At 49.9% G+C, this 6,955-nt stretch overlaps 1 pseudogene; it reads right to left on the reverse strand.

Annotated features, from left to right (window-relative positions):
* Positions 1 to 2,043: 2,043 nt before the first annotated feature.
* On the reverse strand, positions 2,044 to 2,162 carry LOC118605041 (annotated as a pseudogene).
* Between the last annotated feature and the right edge of the window lie 4,793 nt (positions 2,163 to 6,955).

The following is a 6,955-nucleotide window of genomic DNA, read 5'->3' on the forward strand; positions in this document are numbered from 1 at the left end:
CTAACCTGCCACCAAAAAGCCTGTCTTATGGAAGAGCAGTATCACATTTGACGATCGCTCATGAGACACAACAGGACTTTCATTATTCATTGTGTTTTGAGACAAAAGATCGTTCTGTTTCTGCTTTATGCTGAACCATTTTTAAATTACTTGGAGATGGAAACCGGTTTTGAGAGCCCCCAGGAACAGCCTCTGCTGGCAGGTTGTACCCACTCTTAACGAGGGCCTAGTATGTAAGCCAAGACCTCGAAAGCTGATCCAAATACATTATAAAGTCTTTAGCGTGTAAAGCCCAATTTTACTGAAGATTTCATCAGAAAATGGAAGACAGCGTTACATTGCACAACGCAGAGCAAAACCTAATAAACATGCTAATTAGACCCTTCTGTCCTCTCCTGCCTCAGAATTTCCTACTCGGCTGCCAGTCCCCCTGCCCCTTATTGCCTGCTTGCCCCTGCCTTCATGCAACTCCTTGTCCATTTCTTCCTGTCTCCCCCCATCTCTTCCTAAAGTCCTTAACTCCAAAAATCAGTGTTCTCCCATGTTCCATTCTGAATCAGAATCACTTGGATCGCTCATACAAAAGGCAGATGAGGAGCCTTATCATCCACTTCCCTTGGTTTTGGCCGTGGAGAGGTAAAGAAGTAATTTTCCCCTCTCATGGAGATTCTTCTCCACTCCTCTTTTTTGACATTAGTAAGCCCAAATATCGCTTTCTCCTTCAAATCATCAAATATGAACTTGGAGTCTCTAGAATTTATAGGCAGAGGAAATGGAGAAAGAGGCAAGACTGATGAATTAATTGATAATCACCAGCTTAGTGGGACTCGCAGGGACCGACAGGACCCCATCTGACATGCAGCAAGAAGCTCTGGTGGGGCAGGTTCCTGGCTTTGGTCTGGTGACTCGGGTTCAGCCTTGGGCTCATTCAGCTGTGTCCCAGAACTGGCATCCGATCAGGTATCAAGCCACCCCGATCTTCTGCCTATTTCCTCATTTCTTAATGAGAGGAAATAATTTCTTCTCTGTCTGTGTGTCAAGGTTGCAGTGAAGATTAGCTAATTTAATGGATGGGAAATCACCAAGGAAGCATAAAGGAATAAAATTCTTCCTTGAGCTCTTCGTAATACAGCCTTTGGCCAACTCGTGCGGAAAGTCAACTAGCCTTTGGAAGTTACCACATTTCCCCCCTTCTTTCTTCCCTTCCTAGGTCCTTTTCCCTTAGTTTGCACAGGTTTTGCCTCCTTTCCATCTGCCCCCTTTCCCGCCCCCTCCCTCCATCAGGATCCAGCTTGGGTGGAGTCAGCTGTCAGTCATTTACACCTGAATGAAGACTTCAACCCACAGTCCTTCTGCTCGCCTCAGGCTTTAATTCTGGTTTGACTGTGATGTGAGTGGGCACATGATGGCAGGTTTTTGTGCCATGCCCTGGGATTTTGGTTCTGTAGAAATGGGTCAAGACCTAGAAATCTGCCTTTCATGTGAGTGCTCCAGGTGACTGATTCAGGTGCTGTACTCATGGAACATGGAAAAACACTGATTTCTAGGGTTAAGGACTTTAGGAAGAGATAGGGGAGGTGTTTCAGGGTGGGCAGGGGACCCACTGAACTTGCACCAAGGCAATCCCCCCAGTCTTTTCAGGACAAGTTTCCTGCGGGCATCAGAGAAACTTGGCAATGTAGAGGTCACTGATAACCTGATAAGGGCAGTGTCAGTGTCTGGGACATAGGCAGAAGCCTGTTGGGAGGGGAGGAACTGGGGACAGCCAGTGTAGATCATTCTATGAAAGTAAAGGGCAGGACAACAGGAGGGCAACGGGACTCCATAAAGAAGTGGGACCAAGAGTGGTTTGTTTGTTTGTTTGTTTGTTTTTAAAAGATAAGATAAATAATGACTTCTTTTTATGCTTATGGTAATGACCCAGTCAAGGGGGAACATTATTATTATTATTATTATTTTAGGCGAGGCGACCCTTGGTTGACCTCACAGATTGCAAGGACCCTGTCAACTTACAATCCCTTACTTTTTATTTTTATTTTTTTATGCCTACAGCTCCCGGTCTTCCTAGGTGATCTTCCTTTCAAGTACTAACCAGGTCCAACCTTGCTTAGCTTTTGAGATCAGATGGGATCGGGCTTGTTCAGGGTGGCGTGGCCGTAGACAAAGGGGAAAATTAGATGACTCCGAGGATTGCTGGAGGGATGTCCCTGTAGAGCTGAGGGGTGGGGTCCGACGTCCGTAAGGGGAAGGGGTTGAATTTTGTGAGAGTTCAGACAGTTCATCCCCAGGAAGAGGGGGGAAGGCACAGAACAGGAGTACAGACGCAAGAGGGGCGATGTGCTGGTGCGGCCCACGCCCCCATTGGCTCTCGTGTTCAGGGGGAACTAAGAGGCAAGGGAAGGAGGGGAGAAGTGCTGAGGTTTGAGGATGGAGAAGAAGGTAGGAAGTAGTCAGCTGGGAGAGCGACTAGTCTAGGGATGAAATGTGGCATTGCCAGGCACACCAGGTCCCATTTGGGGTGAGCAAACATGAATTAAAGTGAGACTTGTCATCATGGCCAAGTCACCCTCATGTCCTGTCTCTTCTTTGCCTTCCCCAAAAGGGTCCTATCCTCTGGGGATGCAGAAGAGAAAGCCACCTGAGCAGGCACATCTGTAGCAGGTAGAGGTCCAGGTAAAGGTCACCTTGGTCACCTTCAGCTCACCTTCCGGCACCTCTGGCCTGTGCCGCAGGCCTTCCACCCTTCTCCTGCCTCCTCGCCCATTGTGTCATGCCCCAAGTCTGCTCTACAAGGGTGTTTTTTTGGCACCCCAACAGTGAAACAGGCTGCCTTGGGAGGTAGCCCACCTCCTTTCCCTGGAGGTGGCAGCTGGGGGCGGGGTGCATGGGGAGGGGCAAATCTTGGATTGGGGAGGAGCTGTGTTAGTTGACCTTGGAGTCTGAAGGTTTGAGTTTCACTACAGGCTCAGACACATTGTGGCTGGATGACATCAGCCAAGTTCATTTACAACTCTGAGCCTCAGTTTCTTCTTCTGTAAACTGGGGATAGCGACCAGACCTAGCTCATAAGGCCACTGTGGGGATTCTGCGAGCTCATGATCCTCAAGCACATGGCACCGGGAGCTCTTAATAGCGGTAATTAATTGGTGCTGTGTCTTTTGAACCCAATGAAATTTCAGTCTGAAATAAATAAGCAGTGTAGGAAAGGAGCGTAGCTCAGAGATGGGGTTTGTGTGGGTGGAGCAAGGAGAGAAGATAGGGCTGGAGAGGTGGTTGTCTGCTTACAGAGCAGAGAAGGATGAGGAGCCTTTCCCCAAAGCAGCGGGCTTTCAACGTGAGTCAGGTCCAGGTGGACCCCACTCTCCCACCTGGTCAAGGCTCTCACCCTCTCTGCGGAGCCCTCAGCAACTGCCATCTCCCAGCATCCTAACATGTGCAGACACTGTGCTTTTCCAAAGAACTTTTGCCCACACTGTCTCCTTGGATCTATCCAACAATTCTTACCTGTGATGAAGGTATTATTAGTCCCATCTTTCAGATAAGGAAACTGAGACTGGAAGAGATCACAGAGCTGGGACTCAGGCTCAGGTCTTCTGCTTCTAATTCAATCAATGCTCTTGTCACAAAGCCCAGTCAAGGTCTCTGAGCCCAGGGGCCCCACCTGAAGATGGGCCTGGTTATTCTCTGGAGTGCTCCCCCTCCCACACACTTTTTTTTTTTTTTTTTTTTTTTTTTTAAAGTTACTGTGAGCCCTGAGTGTGGTTACTCTGGGGTGAAAAATGCTCCAGGCAGGCCCAGCTCAGGACTCTGTGTTCCCACCCTTCTGCCCAGGTCCCCTCACCAGCTTGCCTGGCTGCTTCCCCCAGGCAGCAGGGCAAACAAACCTCTATTGATTCTGGGTTGTGGCTAGAAGAATGCCCCTTTGTTGAGCATGTCACTCTCCTCCTCCCTGTGTCCTTGCCCACAGGAGAGGCGTTCAGGTAGGAGGCAGCCCCGCCCTGACTCCTTCCCCAGGGTCCTCAGAGGGAGGCAGGGACGGAACCGCACCCCCGCTCCCAGAGGAGGCCTCCATGTCCTGCCCTCTCCTGTCTCCTCTCGGTCACTTCCCAAGCCCTCTCCAGCCTTTCCCATCACCTTGGTCACTGTGTCGTTGCCCAGTCCCAGGTCTCTCAGTATGAAAATCCTCTCTGCCTTTCAAAGTCCTGCTTGAATGACTGTCGCTCCATGAATCCCCATGAAAATGGGGGCTTGTCGAGGGGAGGAAATGTGACTTGTTCACATCTGGACCCTTGGGTCCAATTTGCAACTTGGTCTAGAAGAGACACATCAGAGTTTCAAGGAATAAATGACCTGATTTTGCCAATGGCACTACCCCTCTCTCCGTCACCCAGACCTGAAACCTAACCAACCGTTACCTGGTTGTTCACAAATTCTGTTGATTCTTCTTGAAAAGTCACCCAAACTCCTTAGCCTGGTCATCACAGGCTTCCCATTTGGCAAAAACTTATCCAATATCTCCTGTATTGCCCCCTCCTTCTGCTGTTCTGGACTCCCCATTGTTGATTCATCCACCTACGTCAGCCCTATTTATTGAGCATATACTATGTGTTCCATTGCTCTAGGCGCTGGGCATATACTGTGTGTTCCAGTGAATGAGACAGAGTCCTCTTCCCTTAAGGGTCTTACAGTCTCTTTGGTGTAGACAGATAATAGACATGTACACGAATGACTAAATAATATAGTATTGAAGAATGTGATGAGTGCTCTGAAGACAATCATGCCAGGTAAGGGGAAGGGGGTGATGAAGAGAATGTGTATGTCCAACAGGGAGGCAGTCACTGAGGTGGAGAGGGGGCGGGGACAGAAGCTGTGGGAGTTGAGGTCACAGAGGAAGTTTTCGACTTCTGCAGAGTGTGACTGAAAGCTCCTTCTTTGCCAATGTGTCCCGCTCAGTCCTGCCTCCAGGCTCTGTCCCACTGGGTCTTGCCCCAAGCCTCTACGTCTTCCTCAGTCACACTTGGATTTAGGACTCAATGCCAATCTCGTCATCATTCTGAAGCCTTCCTTTTTCCTTTGGACTGCAATCACCTTTCCCTTTAAATTCCTAAGATGGTGCCTCTGGTTTTGGGCTTACTTGCTTAGAAGACAGTGTAGGCTCAGATTCTCAAATGTTTACTCAACATCTGCTATGTGCTACACATAGGTGCCTCATCCAGTCCTCACCACCCAATTTTTACAGATAGGTCCATGGAGACTCAGAGAGGTTCAGCGACTTACCTGTGGCTTAGCATTTGAAAAGTGGTAGAGGCAGGGTTTGAATGGACAGCATCTGACCCTATGACCAGCTCCATTCTTAAGGCCCACAGACGCTTCTCCAGGTAACTAGATTATGCCATTCAGGGCTGTCCCCTGACCTTCTTCCACATCTTCTCTTCCACAGTGACCCTCTGCTCCCAGGGACCACTGGGCCAGGCACCCTGCCCTTCTGGGCTTTTCTTGTCAGCGTGATATGCTACTTGCAGAGTAATGAGCACACACACCCACTGGTGACAGACTGGGATGGGGGCATCAAAGGTTGGGTACTGCGCCCACTCCTCTCCCCGCTCCTGCAATGGGTTCCTGCCAGAGCCAGCGTAAGAATTCACTCTAACCAACACCCTCACCCCAGGGCCTCTCGGTCATCCAGTAGAACCAGGGCCCCAGGCTTTGGAAGAGTTGCCATGTCCCATATTCTATAAATGCAACTACTATTTCTCCCAGGCATGTGGCAAGAACCACAAAGGCCTTTGGTATATTAACTCTTCACTGGCCCAATTTTCGTTAACCAATGTTAAACTTCCTTTTTTGGGTTAAATTTGAGATATCAATGATAAAAGTAAACAACCACGATAGCTTCTTTATCAAAGACACTCGGAGTGAAAGGAACCTGCTGGGCACTTGATATATGCCATTTCTTTGAATCTTCATGATGACCCAGGACACAAGTGTGATTATCATTCCCATTTTACAGATAGACAGGTAAAGCAACTTGCCCGAGGTCACAGAGCTGGTAAATGCTGAAACTTGAACCCCATCCCCAACATGACGGACCTCAAAGCCTTTGATCTTGACCTCTGCAACCCAATTCTGCCACCAGGTGCTCGGGAGACACATCACAGGCAGTAGACAGGTGAGAAAGGTGTGGTTACTGGGGCTCCTCAAAGAGGAGCACTGCAGCCAGGGATGCTCAGGGCCCTGCCCTTCTGGCTCTGTGTCCTCCCAGCTGCACGTCCTTGCTCATGCTGCTTACCTTCTCTGTGCCTTCATTTCCTCAGCTGTGAAATGTGATGCTATCAAGTCCTCGATGTGAGAAGAAAGCATGACGATGCTTGTGAACATGTTTTGAGTCTGTGAAGCATCACGCTCAGTGTATTATTACCCATACCCCCAACTTCTAGGATGAGTGAATGGCGGGAAAGTTGGGAGCAGCCCTGGGGGAGTGTGAGGGGGGAGAGAATAGCACTGGGTCAGGCTTTCTCTGGGTAGAGAGAGGCAGGTGAATGTCTTGCTCAGCCATCCTCACATGACAAGAGGAACCTGCTAACTAGGTCACCTTGCAGTAGGAAAGAGCTATTCTGGGATCTGCCTGCTGCCTCGCAGAGCCGGAGCTGGGAGCTGCGCTATTTCAGGGGTGGCACAGAAAGCTCAGCCAACAGCTCTATCTTGGATCCCAGCCCTACCTTTGTGCCTTGGGTCTCGAGAGGCCAGGTGGCCCTGGTGGGTGCCGTGCTTGTGGCCTCTGCCTGGCTGCACCGGGGTAGGCGGTGGCGACCTGGGACCATCACAGCATGACCAGCGCAGGCAGCTGCCGGTGAGGACAGCAAGACACTACGCTTGCGTTTCCAAGCCTAGCTGTGACTCTCAGCTCTTGGGTGCAATAGTCCTGTGACACTGGGCCACTGACTTTACCATTCTG

The sequence above is a fragment of the Rousettus aegyptiacus genome, unplaced genomic scaffold (assembly GCF_014176215.1).
Source record: "Rousettus aegyptiacus isolate mRouAeg1 unplaced genomic scaffold, mRouAeg1.p scaffold_m13_p_1, whole genome shotgun sequence".
Taxonomy (NCBI): domain Eukaryota; kingdom Metazoa; phylum Chordata; class Mammalia; order Chiroptera; family Pteropodidae; genus Rousettus; species Rousettus aegyptiacus.